The following is a 19,083-nucleotide window of genomic DNA, read 5'->3' on the forward strand; positions in this document are numbered from 1 at the left end:
TGTAAGAGAATTCCTTATAATCAAATGGGTATTTATCCCATGAGTTTATTCTTGTGCATTCTCACACTTTCAAGGCTTGCATATGTTCCATAAATAATAGACAAGTACCCAAACTTGGAAGAAAACTCAAAGTTATAACCTCTTTTGACAGCGTATAGGTCCTCCTCATAAGACAGTTGTAGAGACTTCTCCCTTCAACGCAGTTGGGCTTCAAGACTACGGCTAAGACGTGCTAGGTCTCCTTTCTTGAACAACACCTGAAACACATCCTTTAGGAATGTGTATTGAGTCTCTTTCTTATTGTGGATTAGGGGTTCATTTAGGCTCCCTTTGACTGTGTCTTAGCTGTGAATAGAAGGCTGCAGCTAGGGCTCTTTTGGAGCTTCCTTTGACAACATATGGAAGCCTCCTTGCTGTGATGAAGAGCCTTCTTTTGGGACATCAAAGGAGTCTCTCTTCACTGTGATTTAATCCCTTTAGGACATCATATAAGGCTTGCAGCTAGGGCACATTGTACAACAACTAGGGCTCCTCCAAGGCTGCGGCTATGACTCTTCCTTTAAGACTGCATTTAGGGCAGCATTAGCCCTCCCTTGATAGCAGATTAGTGCACAACTGAACAAGAACTTCAACTCCTAGTTTGGATTGTGGTTAGGGCATCATATCTCTATTAGGAAAACGTATAGAATACTTCTTGACTACGGCCAGACTATCTCATTTCCTCTTGCGTCTAGGGCTTCATCATCTAGATCTCTCTAGCCAGCAAAACCCAAAACAAGTGGAGAGAGATCAAGAGTTAAGTGTGTGTACAAAATGACTTGAAAACCTCTTCTATTTATAATAAAACGTTGAGGATAGATGGGGGTAATTTGGTTGCTAGAATTCCTTGATGAATTGTTACATAACACAAATAAATTCATATCTCCATGAATACACATTGGAATCGGATGATCTTTAGATCAATCCTACACCTCTTGACGAGACTGTCCTGTTGTGCCATTGCTGCACTATGTCATGGCTGTCCCGTTGTGCCACTGTTGCACTATGTCATGGTTGTCCCATTGTGCCACTGCTGCACAATGTCATGGTTGTCTCATTGTGCTTTGCCATACCATAACAACACCATGAATTTGCTACACTAAATACTAGTTGTCCCATGTTGTACCATTTTACCATTGCTGTCCCATTGTGCACTACATGCTATTGACCATTGTTGTCTCATTGTTGTACCATATGCTGCACCATACTGCACCAAGTTGCCTTTACTGTCCCATTGTTGTATCATTGCAGCACCATGTAGCATTATTCTCCCACTATTGCACCATACATCTTGTTGTCCATACTGCTGCACCATACATCTTGTTGTCCATTCGGCTGCACCATTGCTACACCATACATCTTGTTGTCCATACTGCTACACCATTGTTGCACCATACATCTTGCTATCATCGATAGTACTACTATGGTCCCTAACCCCATTTCCCTTCTCATTAATCAGATGAGAGGTACTTCCAATGAGTCTCAAACTACATGGGTAGTCCTCGATAGGGGAACTAATCATTTGTCCCACTGGAGAACTAATCATCCTGGCTCACAAGAGAATGAACCATCCTATCCCAAAGTCACCTTGGGGTATCATAGGGGAAGGCTAAGCTATTCACCCTGTACATAGCGCACCATTAGGGGAGGGTGAGTCACCCTATGGTCACATGTTGCTCCAATAAGTACCCTAAACCCCCCAGATCTCCTAGAGCTCAATGCATGCAAAATGCAGGACCCTTATACGAAGGTCTCTCAACGACTCCAAGTTGTTCGGGAAAGTCACAGATTTGACCTTTCCCCTGGGCTTTGACAAAATGTCTGCGACCTGTACATCAGTCTCAATGCGATGGAGCCTCCTCGCTCATCGACTTACCATATCCTAGATAAGGTAGTATCTGATGTCTATCTACTGGAGCAATCATCAAATACAGGATTCCTCAACAATCGAATCCCCCCCTGGTTGTCATAGAGGATCATAGTGGTGTTCATCATGTGTCAAACAACACACTGAAGAGCTTCCACAACCAGGCAGCTTCACATGAGATCATACTCGTGGCTATGTATTCGGTCTCGGCAGTGCTTATAGCAACTGACTTCTGCTTCTTGCTCATCCATGATATCGAAGAAGAATCCAAAGAGAACTAGCACTGAGAAGTTCTCTAGTGATCCTCCCCATTGCCTGCCCAATCAACATTCGAATAATCATGCAGCTTCATATTTTAGGTAGTGTATCTCAATCCATGAGAGATTGTGCCTCGAAGATATCTCAGAAGATTCTTGGCACAAATCCACTGAGGCTCAACCAAATATGAGCTTGCCATGCTAACTGCAAAACATATATAGGGACGAAAGCTCACCAAGAACATCAATGCAAATGAGTTTATGAAACTTAGAGGCATTTCCCAAATCTGGTCCGACATCATCATAATATAACTTCTAAAAGTTAAGATCCTCGAGGTAGTCACGGTCTTTCAGTTTACCATTCCACATCTGGAATCCAACTTCCTCTTACTTTTTCAAGTGAGAGGGTCTGCACTTATCAGAAATAGGTCGTTCTTAGAAGATGCCGGTATGAGAGGTCTATCATCCACAATCTTCAAACAATGGTTTGGATTGGCTTCACTCTTAGTGAATCTCAACTTCATCTGACAATTATCATTCCTCTCATATCAAACCCAGGGTGATTTGCTTCAAGCCATAGAGGGTTTTCTTCCACCTGCATACATGAGATTCTTGATGAATCTCAAACCCATGGGGTTGTTCCAAGCTATTGATTTGTGGTAGCACCAGATGTGCTCGAGCCACGAAATTTGGTGGAGAGTTGGAACACATGAGATCTCCAATACCCAGAAAGGGTTTGGGCAGATTCTAAACAATTCAGGAGATATTAAAGTAATTAATATTTTTAATATGGACCCTAAGTATAAACTTAGGGAAATTAAAATATTAATGTAGATTAATATGAAACTATGTTAGAATGGTCCAAAAGACAAGGATCAAGCCAAATCTGATCTTAGTCATTGATTTGAATAGGGATTTAATCTCAGTCGTTGATATGTCAACGAGAAAAGTATAAGAGGAGGCTTGAGGATCACTTGGAGAATGCACCAGATGATTAATCATTATATTCTCTAAAGTGAGGTTTGCTAAGAGAGATAGAAACAATGATTAGGAGAGTAGTTGAGGAGCATTTGAGTACAGAGAGATAGAGAGGCAGAGATAGTGTTGGGAGAGTAGCAGAGCAGCTAGAGGAAGTGATGCAGGAGTAGCCAGTGCTCACACAGGGCCACGCAGAGGCAGCCAAGTGTTGCGCAGAGCACCAGAGAGGCCAACGTATTTGACGCAGAGGCTCAGAGAGCTTACGCAGGGCCTCTTGGGGCTGACACAGGCCTAGATAGGTTGGCACAAGGCCAACGTTGGGCAAGGATAGGCTAACGCAGTCCAGATTGGGCAGACGCTGGGGTTTTAGTGCAATTTTGTGCTGAGGAGCTGCCGGAATGATTATCCGAGGTTTCAACTAGGAGATCTGTCAGAAACTGTGAGGTATTACTGCTAAGTAAATTCTCTATTGGGTAGGCCACTTTTGACATCCAGATATTACTTTGATATTGCTTAATAAAAAAACCCTCAGATAGCTGCACCAGTTTTCCCGCATTGGGTTTTTCTGGGGACATTGGTCCAAAAATAACGGTGTCATATGGTGTGTTTGTTTATGTTTCTTTTAGTTGTTGATCTGTAATATGTTGGGCATGCACTAGTGTTTATTTTTAGTATTTACATTTTAAATAACTTGTTAGGGAAAAGAACAAGTAGGTAGGAATAAATCAGATAAAGTGCATGGAGGGTTTCTAACTAAGTAAACTTAGAAACTTCAACACAAGCCTGTGAACCTGCTACATGAGGGGAATGGTCCCTTTGTAAGATTTTCCTTCTGTACATCTCAGACATGTACCTTCATGCTCCTTTTGAATTCAGGCATCCCAGTCACCATCTGACTCACATGGGGTAGAGCCCCATAATAAGTAGACCTCTGGTGCTATAGATGAGATGTGTCAACTAACATGGTCCCCAATGGACCATCCTGCAACTTGGTATAGATTGCCAACATTGAACCCATGAGTAAAAGCATCTTTGAAAATTCTATTTTCAAACACATACCTTTCCATCGATGAATGCCACCCTGAAACCTTTGACTTCCATTGCCGAAATGGACACCAGGTTCTTCTTGCAATCAGGTACATAAAAGAGATTATGTAAATGAATCAAGTTACCCTCATTCAATTGAGGGGTAACATTTCCTACACCCTTTCCGGGATAGGTGGCATCGACTCCAAGTATAATCCCACGATTGTCTTACCAAATTCGAGAGAGCACCCTTCTATCCGATGAAGTGCCTTGAAGCACTATAATCAATAAGCCAGCTTCCCACAGAATCTAAAGGAGAGGGCCAATACTAGATAATGCTTCTTTATCTTATCAGAAACAATATTTGATTCTTCATACCTTGGGTTCCTTGCTTTCCTTGAAGAGTTAGCTGTTTCCTTGATGACCTGCATTATTTGTCATTCCTTCGACCATTGAAGATGTCCCTGGAATGATTGTTATCTTCATCAATAGATGTGTCCCTGTCATTTGTACACTCCTTCACATAATGGCCAAACTTATTCTAAGCAAGCCATCTGCCTTTCCTTTCACCCTGAGATTTGGACTTCCCATTGAAGTGATATGTAGGTAGGCCATCAGAAGCTTCTGTTGCGCCATTCTGATTATATACTCTGTTTCGACTTTACCCTTGGTGAATTTGAAGAGGGATGAGGAATCCATGGATCCTTTTGTCCTTTCCCAACTGTCTTCATTGATTGCTCTTTCACTCATGACTGCATATAGGAAAAGGGATTTTCCTTTCATGACAACAAGGGCATTCCATCTGCAGAGCACTTCTTCTAGGACGATGTTTAGGTGGCATCTCCATTAGGTAGCGTAGCAACTAGGTTTAGGGCATCTCTTCTCCTTAGACCTGTGGCTAGGGTTTCTTCCTTCATTTCCATGGCTGCGTATTACTGCTTCTTCATAGGGCAGCGTTTAGGGCTTCTTCATAGGGAAACATTAGGGCTTCCTTCACCATGCTAAATCTTCCTTTCCTCCCGCATCTAGGGCTTCTTCATTAGTGTAGTGTAGAGCCTAGGGCACTCACTCTAGACTAGTGCTATAGCTAGTCACTTTTGATGATGGTGATCCTCTTGAGCCTTCATCCTCCACACTAGCAAATGCATATATTGGATTAGATATAGAGGAGGAGGATGATGGAAGAGACAACAATGGTAATACACAAATTCTAATGATTATGGCATCGAGGAAGACTACTGGGAGTCATCGGCTATGAGAATCTTCCATCTATGGTTCTAGTGTCCATGCTATTTTGTATTTTCCATTGGCATTCCAATCTATAGTAGCATTGAATCAATATCTATGTAGTGTGTTTTCTACATTCTGATTTTTATGACTTAATGAGAAGACCACAGTTTGTGGTTCTAACTTCTTCTGTTTGCCATTTGATCATCATTGATGTAGTACTAGTAAGTACTAGTTGCATGATTGAATTTGTATTATGTAAATGTTCTAGTTTCTAAATTCTAAAATAATTGAAATCCTTATTGTCATGTTTTTAGAGTTGATGTGTCTTGTCTCACATATGAGATATGAAACACTTGGTATTACCTTAGATTGGCTATTTATTTGGTATTTGCCACTATAAATGGGTTGTTGTTATTTGGTTGCTTCATGTTGTTCATGTGCTATAGGTGTAGAATTTCTTTGCTAATAAAATTCAGAGTTGATATGCCTCCCAAACAAATTATTGTTTGTGTGTGGATTTTTTTATTTGTTGATCTTATATGTCTTGCCATAATGAATTAAACTCTGTGATTTCTTGTTGGGGTTGCACATTCTCTAAGCATGCTCCTACTTGGATCGCAGGAAAATCAAGGTTATGGTCTTGAATACCAACATGATTGAGACAATAACAATATGGCATCTCATTTTCAGCTTTAAAGGTTTTAGTTAAGTTGTTGATTTCTCCATTTATCTTGGCTTACAATTTTTTGGACCAAGAACCAATAATGTATGTCTAACAATAGACTTTAGGCATCACAAAGGACACACCTCCAGTCATATGATGGTCTGATAATTGATATCAAAGAATTTTTAAACTCCAGTATCAGTTGTAGTTGCTTTAGTTTCTTAAATAGTTTATTCTCCTGTGATTGGGTGCATAGTTATACTTATCTATTGATATAATTTTGTCAAAATTTGGGTTCAAAAACTATCTTGAATTCATGTCTGGAGGGATGTAAAGATAGTGGTCACTGTAAAAGGTAAGTTATTAATGGTAGGTGTTGCCCCTATTTCAGAAATTTTGATATAAATCCTGAGAGAAGCGTTGTATCCTAAATTGAGTGGGGCTTTAGGATTGAGAGACTTGGGGATCCTAAACAAAGCATTGGGAGAAAAATTATGTTGGGATTGACTTCGGGTTAGAGATGAACTCTAGAAACAAATATGGGATATGAAATATGGCCACTCTTCTCAATTGAAAAAGTTGCAAGCAACCAAGCATCCTCTAAGATCTTCCATATGAAATTTGCCACAGGCCAACTAGACCTTAATTCAAAGTCATGTTTTTTGAGAGACCTAAAATGGTCACACTAGTGACTACATTATTCTCAAAAGATTCTTGGCAATAGATGCCACAATTGAGGGATTGTTAAACTTAAAGATTTAATAACATTTACTTCAAAGCATCAGGGTCTTACTGTAGAAGAATTTTGGAAACTGATTCAATCCCATAGGCTATGGAAGGAATGGAAAACAGTTGAATATTGGCCATCACATCCATCTTTCTCTCCCTGGCCTATTTTAGCTCATGAGCTTCAAAAATGAAAAATATCCAATGCTCAGGATGAAGACAAACTCTGGTGAGGATCTCAAGCCAAAGGGATGTTTATTCTCAAGGAATCTTACTCTCTTATAGTTGGTCATCAAGACATCCACTAGGATCCCATTTGGAAGAAAATCTAGATGAATGGTGTTTTCCCATGGTTCTCAATTCCTTTGGCTAGTTGGATGACATAAGATCCTCACATGGGATCAAATCAGGAAAAATGGATTTTAGTGCCCCTGACTGTGTACTTTATGTTGGAATGATGAATATTCTATGGAGCATATATTGAATGTATGTCCTTCCATTGAACATATTTGGATGCATATTTGACTGACTTTTGGATCCTTGTACTATAACTTCAACAGTTTTTTATACTTGTACTCCCTCATAGATCCAATATATTCAATACTCCAGTTAAAAATAGAGAGTGGATTATTTCCATTAGTTTTTTCATGTTGATGGTTTAGAAAGAAAGGAAAAACAAAATATTTAAGCAAAAGAAAGAAAGGATGAAGTCACGGTCTACATCAAAGTGCAACATGGGGGTTACATTACTCCTACTCAAACTCACAATGAAATGCTGAGGTGCCAAGTGTATTACCATGAAAGTCTACAACTCTCTTACTTTCAGTGTCTGTGAAAATAGGATTAGTTTATTGAACTGTATTTCTGTGACCTCAAAAGTGTTTTCAGGATTTAAATTATCTGCAAGGAAAGCGTGAACTTCACCATACTTTTCATATGGTTGATCTTCTTCCCCTACCTTTTCATGTTGTATATGTACTTGTATGTTTCTTTGGTAGAGATTTCTCCTCCATGAGAAAGACCGCCCCAAGAATGCCTATCTGCCCTCTTAGATAGAGCAATATCTGTGTGATAGAGATGAGATCTGTAATTTTCCCATTTGACATTGAGCTCCTTTAGAAGAGCCAAATTTTCAGCATGTGGCCAACTGGAAGAGGAGGAAATGACAGATTGTTGGTAGCCAATATCAGCAAGAGTGAATAGCTCATGCCCATGAAGAAACTGGATGATTGGGGGAGAAAGAATGTGATTCCCAGCCAATCCGATGATTGCATCAAGGATAATGCGAATTATGTCACCACGTCTAACCATCCATATTATATATCCCTGTATCCAAGGCTTAGATTTCATCAAGCTTTTGATGATGGTGATCCTCTTGAGCATTCATCCTCCACACTAGCAAATGCATATATTGGATTAGGTATAGAGGAGGAGGATGATGGATGAGACAACAATGGTAATATACAAATTCTAATGATCTGGCATCGAGGAGGACTATTGATAGTCATAGGCTATGAGAATCTTCCATCTATGGTTCTAGTGTCCATGCTATTTTGTATTTTCCATTGGCATTCCAATCTATGGTAGCATTGAATCAATATCTATGTAGTTTGTTTTCTACATTCTGATTTTTATGACTTAATGAGAAGACCACAGTTTGTGGTTCTAACTTCTTGTGTTTTCCATTTGATCATCATTGATGTAGTACTACTAAGTACTAGTTGTATGATTGAATTTGTATCATGTAAATGTTATAGTTTCTAAATTCTAAAATAATTGAAATCCTTATTGTCATGTTTTTAGAGTTGATGTGTCCTGTCTCACATATGAGAGATGAAACACTTGGTATTACCTTAGATTGGCTATTTATTTGGTATTTGCCACTGTAAATGGTTTACTGTTATTTGGTTGCTTCATGTTGTTCATGTGTTGTATGTGTAAAATTTCTTTGCTAACAAAATTCAAAGTTGATTTGCCTCCCAAACAAATTATTGTTTGTGTGTGGATTTTTTGATTTGTTGATCTTATATGTCTTTCCATAATATTACAAGTGTCCACAATGAATTAAACTCTGTGATTTCTTGTTGTGGTTTCACATTCTCTAAGCATGCTCCTATTTGGATCACAAGAAAATCAAGGTTATGGTCTTGAATACTAGCATGATTGAGACAATAACAAGATGGCATCTCATTTTCAGCTTTAAAGGTTTTAGTTAAGTTGTTGATTTCTCCATTTATCTTGGCTTACAATTTTTTGGACCAAGAACCAATAATGTATGCCTAAAAATAGACCTTAGGCATCAAAAAGGACACACCTCCAGCCATATGATGGTCTAATAATTGATGTCAAAGAATTTTTAAACTCCAGTATCCGTTGTAGTTGCTTTAGTTTCTTAAATAGTTTCTTCTCCTGTGATTGGGTGCATAGTTATACTTATCTATTGATCTAATTTTTTCAAAATTTGGGCTCAAAAACTATCTTGAATTCATGTCTGGAGGGATGTAAAGATAGTGGTCACTGTAAAAGGTAAGTTATTAATGGTAGGTGTTGCCCATATTTCAAAAATTTTGATATAAATCTCGAGGGAAGCTTTGTATCCTAAATTCAGTGGGGCTTTAGGATTGAGAGACTTGGGGATCCTAAACAAAGTATTGGGAGAGAAATTATGTTGGGATTGACTTTTGGTTAGAGATGAACTCTAGAAACAAATATGGGATATGAAATGTGGCCACTCTTCTTAATTGAAAAAGTTGCTAGCAACCAAGCATCCTCTAAGATCTTCCATATGAAATTTGCCACAGGCCAACGAGACCTTAATTCAAAGTCATGTTTTTTGAGAGACCTAGAATGGTCACACTAGTGACTACATTATTCTCAAAAGATTCTTGGCAATAGATGCCACAATTGAGGGATTGTTAATCTTAGAGATTTAATAAAATTTACTTCAAAGCATTAGGGTCTTACTGTAGAATAATTTTGGGAACTGATTCAATCCCCTAGGCTATGGAAGGAATGGAAAATAGTTGAAGATCGGCCATCACATCCATCTTTCTCTCCCTGGCCTATTTTAGCTCACGAGCTTCAAAAATGAAAAATATCCAATGCTCAAGATGAAGACAAACTCTGGTGAGGATCTCAAACCAAAGGGATGTTTACTCTCAAGAAATCCTACTCTCTTATAGTTGGTCATCAAGACATCCACTAGGGTCCCATTTGGAAGAAAATCTAGATGAATGGTGTTTTCCCATGGTCCTTAATTCCTTTGGCTAGTTGGATGACGTAAGATCCTCACATGGGATCAAATCAGGAAAAATGGATTTTAGTGCCCCTGACTTTGTACTTTATGTTGGAATTATGAATATTTTATGGAGCATCTATTGACTGTATGTCCTTCCATTGAACATATTTGGATGCATATTTGACTGCCTTTTGGATCCTTGTACTATAACTTCAACAATTTTTTATACTTGTACTCCCTCATAGATCCAATATATTCAATAGTCCAGTTAAAAATAGAGAGTGGATTATTTCCCTTAGTTTTGTCATGTCGATGCTTTGGAAAGAAAGGAAAAACCAAATATTTAAGCAAAAGAAAGAAAGGATGAAGTCACGGTCTACATCAAAGTGCAACATGGGGGTTACATTACTCCTACTCAAACTCACAATGAAATGCTAAGGTGCCAAGTGTATTACCATGAAAGTCTACAACTCCCTTACTTTCAGTGTCTGTGAAAATAGGATTAGTTTATTGAACTGTATTTCTGTGACCTCAAAAGTGTTTTCAAGATTTAAATTATTAGCAAGGAAAGCGTGATCTTCACCATACTTTTCATATGGTTGATCTTCTTCCCCTACTTTTGCATGTTGTATATGTACTTGTATGTTTCTTTGGTAGAGATTTCTCCTCCATGAGAAAGACCGCCCCAAGAATGCCTATCTGCCCTCTTAGACAGAGAAATATCTGCGTGATAGAGATGAGATCTGTAATTTTCCCATTTGACATTGAGCTCGATCAGAAGAGTCAAATTTTTAGCATGTGGCCAACTGGAAGAGGAGGAAATGACAGATTGTTGGCAGCCAATATCAGCAAGAGTGAACAGCTCATGCCCATGAAGAAACTGGATGATTGGGGGAGGAAGAATGTGATTCCCAGCCAATCCAATGATTGCATCAAGGCCAATGTGAATTATGTCGCCACATATAACCATCCATATTATATATCCCTGTATCCAAGGCTTAGATTTCATCAAGCTATTCCAAATGAAAGACACATTATTCTTAACTAGAGCCCCAACTAGGATCCAGTTTACCAGGGTAGCATGATTGAGATATTTTTTAATGATGATTTTTTGCTAAATACCAAGGCACTTGAAGGCCCTCCATAGATTTTTGATGAAAAGTACCAGATTGAAATTCTGAGTGTATTTGATGCCCCAACCTCCATCAATGGGCTTGCAAATTGAGTCTAGTTTAGATAGGTGAAGCGTATTTCTATAACTAGACCCAACCCATAAGGAATCTGCGATGGTGGAGTCGATTTTGTGAATAATTGACATTGGAAAATGAAACAAATGCATCCAGTAGAAAATGATACCTTATAGGACTACCTTTATCATGACCATCCTACTGTCTAAAGAGAGCCATCTGTTTTCCCATAACCACAGTTTATTTTCAAAATTTTGAATGAGCAAATGCAAAAACCTCTTCTCATAGTTATTGGGCTTCAGCAAAAGGCCTGACTCTAATCCAAAATAGTTCTACAAATTTTTTAGTCTCCCCATCCTCCACACAATGGAGAAATGACAGATTGTTGGTAGCCAATATCAGCAAGAGTGAATAGCTCATGCCAGTGAAGAAACTGGATGATTGGGGGAGAAAGAGTGAACAGCTCATGCTATAGGGTCCACTTGTTGTGCTTTCCCCTTTGTACATCTTTTTTTCTCAACAATTGCCTTTGGCACCTATTCTAAATGACAACAGACAAGTGATGTTTTTCATTGACAATGATCTGCCTGATTGTTGTGCACTGTTCAATTTTGTGATTATCTTTAATGCCTGCACCTGTAAACTTTAGTGAGATGACAACTAAATTGATTATATAGTTGTTTGTCTTAGTGCCTGTATCTCTGAACTTTACTCTACTGGTAACTATAGTAATGCTAGAGTTGTTGCCTTCTTGCCCATGCTTTTCAGCTTTGTTTAGACAATAGCATTACTACATTAATAGCTAGTTTGTAAACTGAGTTTGTCTTAAAGGAATTCATTATAGATGAAATCATGGTGCAGGTGCTAAAAATGCTTTGTTTGAGAATTTCTCTAATTTTTCTGCACAGGATGAGTGAAATGCTGACTGGAGAGCACGTGTGGATATTAGCCTTAGTCTAAGACTGCAAATTTTGCTTTGATTTTTCATTTACACTCTATCTAGTACTAGAGGCATGGTTTGTTGGGGTCATGTATTGAGATTGGACCCCACAACAACACAAGAGGATATATTTTTATACTTGATGCCCTTCTTTTTCCTAGTCAATCCAATTCTGGGGTGATCCAGATTAATAAAAGTCTTTTTTTTCCTGAAAGAAGGCCCTTTTGACTATTAACAACTCAAGACCCAACGATTCATCATTATTTAGGTTTTCCACATCTGTATCTATTGAGATAGGGGAAGTATCCATTTCTGTATTTTTATATAAGGGAGGAGATGAAGCCGAAGACCTCAGGTCTGGATATAGATTGGAATATTTGCCTTTGGAAATGTGTCAGTGTTGACCTGCCATATGAATGATAATATGGTCTACATTATTCTCCATTATGCTATGTTTATGTGGCACCTATTGGGAGTCCATTCCAAGGATTATCTTTCCAAGAGCCATTTGACTAGTGTCCTTTATTATGCAATTATGGATGGGAGCTTACTGGGCTTCAACAAAAGGCCTGACTCTAATCCCAAATAGTTCTACAATTTTTTTAGTCTCCCCATCCTCCACACAGTGGAGAAATGATAGATTGTTGGCAGCCAATATCAGCAAGAGTGAACAGCTCATGCTCGTGAAGAAACTGGATGATTGGTGGAGCAAGAGTGAACAACTCATGCTCTATTGCTTCATAGTATTCATTGGAGGTACCCGGATCAATGGATGGATAATGAGTTCCTTCAATGGTTTCATAAAATCATGTATTGAGCTTGGAACCCACAACAACACAAGAGGATATATTTTTATACTTGATGCCCTTCTTTTTCCTAGTCAATCCAATTCCGAGGTGATCAAGATTAATAAAAGTCTTTTTTTCCTGAAAGAAGGCCCTTTTGACTATTAGTGGCTCAAGACCCAGCGATTCATCATTATTTAGGTTTTCCTCATTTGTATCCATATTGAGATAGAGGAAGTATCCATTTCTGTATTTTTATATAAGGGAGGAGATGAAGCCGAAGACCTCAGGTCTAGATATAGATTGGAATATTTGCCTTTGGAAATGTGTCAGTGTTGACCTTTCATATGAATGATAATATAATCTACATTATTCATCATTATGCTATGTCTATGTGGCATCAATTGGGGGTCCATTCCAAGGATTATCTTTCGAAGAGCCATTTGACTAGTGTCCTTTGTTCTGCAATTATGGATGGGAGCCTCCTTAAGAACAAACATATGCAGCTCATTTGAGGGCTCCTGAGGGGTGTGTTCCATATTATATAAAGTAGGAACCTGATTGAAACCAGGAGCCATTCCATTTCTTTTGATACGATCCCCACAAAATCTAAGTGAACGTTCCGGTATTAGATGTCTGGTATTATGGCATCCCAAACATCTAATTGGAATTACCTAGTAATCCACTTGTTGTGTGATTGAGTGAGGACCATAGAAGATGTCAAGAGTTTCTAGCATACCTCCTTTGTAATCGAATTTAATAAAAAAATAGGGAACCCGTTTGTCTAGTGCTCAAGATACTGGCCCATTGTAACAGATACCTCAATGGGTTAAAACTCAATCCATGGACCATTGAAGAGTTAGATCCAGCATTCAGTATTGTAATGAGAATATATGAAATAAACCAATCTTATCTATGCATTCATAAGCAACATTTGATAAACACCTTTGGAAACTAGCCTTTAGTTTTTACTAGAGATGCATGAGAATACATGAAATACACCAACCTTATCTTATGCATTCATAAGCAACATCTGACAAACACATTTGGCATCTAGCCTTTAGTTTTTACTAGAGATGCATGAAGCATTATATAAACACAATGCAATATTTTGGGAAGTCCATTCAAATGTGGATCATTACTATGGAAGCCAAGTCAAGCATTGATTTTAGACCTTGCATGCACATTTCATGGATTGTTGTAGTAGTGATATAAAAATGGACTAGGTCAGTTATATCATATATGTCAAAGATAGTTTAACTTGAAGTATGAAACTGCCATTTAGCCTGACTAAATGGTCCAAACCTGAAACTGTGACCCTTCCTTGCAAATTGCATGTGCTACCAATTAATAATAGTTAAATGGTTTTAGATTCAATACGAGAGTAGTCTTATGGAGGAGCTATTGGGTTTGGAAATCACCATAGAACAAAGGCTAGTGGGTTAATCTCCTAAAACAAGGTGTTAACATAGTCTGCTGAGAGGTACATTTTGCATTAGGATAACCCCTAGACTGCTATCTTTTTATGAGGAAGAAAAAACATGGAAAATGTTTGGTTAGGTAGGAATACAACTTGTCAATTTGGTCTAGCTTGAGTGATTAAAAGAGAAGGTTGTTAGGCTCTCCACCATTTCATGGATTGATATAGTGATGAGACAAAAGAGGCTCTCTCTTGAGACTTAACTAGGTGATTCATAACAGTTGTGGTGTTGGTGCCTTAACTTAGCCAGAAAATGCCAAAACTCTATTGATGCACAAAATTTATTACTGAATCTACCTCAGAGTATGCCATAGTCACTGAATATGACATGCATGGTTTTACCAAGGAGGCCCTAAACTTTTGAACAATGAAACTTTACATTGGTATCCTAGTAGTAGCTGCATTGGTCTTATTAGCATTACACCACTTTTAATATGGGTCTTCACAACAGACAATCACCATTAAACTTTGTTGATTTGTGTTAAAAAGAAACATAACACGCAATAGATTTCTTTTGGGATGCAATGTTGTTGTTGGTAGTTTTCTTGTATTTGTGCCACATGTAAAGCTAACATGCATTAAATTTCTTTCACCTTGCAATATTTTTATTGGAAACGTGCTTGTGTTTAGGCTAGAAACTATGCTAGATTTTTGTTTCTTTGCAATATTTTTGTTGTCAATTGGTTGTTTATGATAAAAGGAAATCTAGCAAGTGTTAGATTTCCTTCACCTTGGCAATGTTATTGGAAATGTTGTGCTTGTGTTTGGGCTAGAAGTTGTGCTAGAGTTCTTTTGCTATGCAATATTGTTGTTTTCAATTTGATTGTTTATTATAGAAGGAAATCTAACACGTGTTAAATTTCCTTCACCTTGGTAATGTGCTTTTGTTTGTGTTAGAAGGAAATATAACATGCAGTAGATTTCTTCTGGCATGAAATGTTGTTTTTGGTAGTATGCTTGTATTTATGCTACATGTAAAGCTATCATGCATTAAATTTATTTTACCTTGCCACGTTGTTATTGGAAATGTGATTGTGTTTTTGATAGAAGTTGTTGGATTTTGTTTTCCCTATAATGTTATTGTTGGCAATATGCTTTTGTTTGTGCTAGAAGTAAATCAAGCGTATGCTATATATCTTTCACACTGCAATGTTGTTTTTGGCAATGTGATTGTGTTTGTGCTAGAATAAACTCTAGAATGTGTAAGATTTCTTTTACTTTGAAATGTTTTTGTGAGTAATATGCTTCTATTTACATTAGAAGGAAATTTAGCATGCGGTGGATTTCCTTCGCCTTAGAATATTCTTATTGACAATGTGCTTGTTTGTCCTAGAAGGAAATCTAGCATGTGCTAGATTTATTTGACCATGTAATGTTGCTTCTAGCAATATGCTTATGTTTGTAGTAGAAGGAATGATATTGATAGTTAGCTTTCATTTGAGGAAACAATGTTTCATTACATACAATATTACTACCATACTATTTTAATTTTTTCATCTATATTACTTTTTCGTAAGTTGTGTGTTTTTGTGAAAATATAAAGTCACACTTTACATGGTTCAACCTTTTAATTACAAGTTACAATTTAATTGTTGTTACAGAATTGATACAAGCTACAATGGAAAATATGATTTTGGCAAAAGGGGACTGTGTTGATCTCCTTATTAATGATCAAGTCATTGGGCTAGGAAGGGACGAATCTGCAGAGTTTGGAACTTATTGTGTTGGAGAAAGGGTTAATGCTGGTTATGTTACAATTTTGATAATTGATGTAACTCAACCACATTTGATTGATGAGGATGTTAATGAAGGGGACATACATCCATGGAAGATCATGGATTTGAGACACAACATAGGTAAATCAAAATATTGAAGCATGTGTTATATATTATTGATAACATAATAAATGTTTTTTTTAGTAAATACTAACCTTATTTACATTCGTTTATAGGTGCAAATGTTTCTTCCACATTTTCTATTGGAGCCAAGGTAGATCTTCAGCAACATGGAGTGAAGGTGGGCGAGGGCTTCATATTCAATAGAGAGCTTGGGCATAAATTGCATGGAAATATGGTAAAGAAAGGATGCATAGTGGTTAAAATCGAGAAAAACATAATGCTTCTCTACCACATCCAACAGGATTTGAGCATACACTTGGGGGTGCATTAGAATCTTATGAAATTTGGCCAGAATCAGATTTGGAGCCTCACTGTCATGATCATGCCACAAATATTCCCCAAGATAGGGTTAGATTCATATGTACAAAGGTATCTCTTACACATGAATGCATGGGAACAAGCATGTGCATTTCCAAATGAATGCTAGTTAATGTCCGTGAGGATGACATTGTTGAGGGTGAAACACTAGGTGAAATGGATTTTGGTGTTTTTCTAGAAGAGATAGATGGAAATTGTGAGATGTGTAGAATTGGGGATAAGTCTATACACTGTTTGGTTAGATGGCCAATAAATAAGTTGTTGGACAAAAAAGGTGTGATATTAAGGGTCAAGGAAAAGTTCAAGGAGCCACCCAAGGAAATGGTGATATGGGATGTTATAGAGGACACAAATCCCTTAAACATTTGGGATGGGTACTTTTGTAATGAAAAAGATAGAAACTCAATTGATATGCGTGTAACAAGGCCATATAAAAGGATTAAACGAGTTATGGCTACAAAAAAAATTGCAAAATGTCAAACAAAAATAGATAAAGAGAAAGAAATTTGTGTTTTGGCAGCGGATGTATGTTGTAGAAAAGATTGTCTTCAACATGTGGATAGGAAGGCCATTGCAGGTGCTAGAAGGGATATGAGACAAATAAATAAAAATGGTATTAGAGAATTTGTCTTGAATTCACTCATGTCAAACACAGTCATGTCAAAGGGCCATGGCCATGGCCATGACCTACCACCTATTGCTAGAAATGTAAAGGACATGAGATTTAATGGGAATATTATTTGTAAGAAAGCATGGTATAAGATACATAAAATTCTTCAAAGCACATTCTATAACTACCAACATTATTTCCAACATGGACAGATCAAAGCTATTCATGATAACACCAACACATGCAAAGAAAGAGCTCACACAGTGGCAGCCTTAGAAATATTGCACAAAATTGTAATGGATAATTCAGATTTTTCACCGAACCAAACACGTCAAGTTGAAGAAGATGGAACATCTGCTCCTTTAAGATTGCTTCCTTTGACTTACACAAAAAATTCTTTGTTAAAAGAGATCAATGAGGCTCTTCAAAAGCTCAATTACCCATCAATATCACAATCAACAATGAGCAAGATCAGGAATACTAAGTTTCGAGATGTGGAATTTTCAAAGAACACCAACTTCAGTAAATGCAGTGAATGTATTGTGTTGAAAGCACAAATGAAGTCAGCAACTACAAAAGAGTTGGAAGAAAAGGCACAAGGTAGGTTGAAGAAACATAACAAGATTGTTATGTGTGGAAGATATTGCTACTATGCCCATAGAATTATGTCAGAGCGGTTTCCAAAGGAGTATTTGAGCATTATCCATGATAAAATGAACAAAACAAAGACTTCAATCCCAAGGAACAAATTTAGGTTTGTCATTAACAGGTATGCTTACACATGGGCATAAGGCAGGAGTTTTGTTCATTTCTCCTTACTGTTTGTCCATATGGGATCACAATTTACTATTACATCCCTTGCAAAGTGCTTAAGGGACCTTGAAGACCCACAAATGGATATGTATGGTGATCTACTTTATGAAAGTGGAATTTCAAGAAACCCACTTACAAATGCATTACTTGACACCTCTATTTACTCAAAATGTCAAGGGTACAAGGATGATTTTATATCTCATGGAAGTTCAAAAAGTCAAAATGTTGATTTTAAACCTCTTCCTCCACATTTGTTGTTACAGTTGGACAATGCAACAAGTGATAATAAGAATAGCTATCTTTTCATGTTTCTATCACTTTTAACTGCAGTTGGTGTCTTCATCACTATTGAGGTTGGGTTCTTTCCTGTGGGGCACACCCATGAAGACATAGATGGAACCTATGGAAGAATGTCTTCCAACCTGAAAAGTAAAGATATTTATTCTTTACCTGAAATGATGGATACATATCGCACAACTGAAGAAAATCGAGTGTTTCCACCCACACTTATTGACAAGGTCTATGACTTCAAAATTTTCCTTAATGGATACATCAAGGAGGGAAAAAATGCACTAGTTGGACATCTTAATGTCCATTACTTCCAATTTCTTGTACTCAATGATGTTCCAGTACTAAGGTACAAAGAATCAATTAGAGATATTGAATGGTCAGAACCAATTGAGTTATGGAATATAGATGATGAAGGCCGACCTATAATTCCCATAGGGAATCCATCTTTATTAGCTTCCAAACATAATGATGTCTATTTAAAAGAACTAAAGGAAGGGATAACATCATACATAAAAATGTGGAAAGACATTATTGGGAATGAGGATTCACCAATTGTTACAGAGGAATGGAAAAATAAAGTAGTGTATTGGGAAAAAGTTCTTGATACATTAGATGGAATCTATAATGATCATAGAATAATAGATGGAAGTGATTCATCTTCTGAGGATTTCTGGCCCAGGGCAAGGCACATTGTTGATGTTGATCGTAATGCACTCCAAGTAATCTCAAGTATTAT

This window comes from Pinus tabuliformis, chromosome X (genome assembly GCF_031772625.1).
Source record: "Pinus tabuliformis cultivar Carrire ecotype Pingquan chromosome X, CPIR1, whole genome shotgun sequence".
NCBI lineage: Eukaryota > Viridiplantae > Streptophyta > Pinopsida > Pinales > Pinaceae > Pinus > Pinus tabuliformis.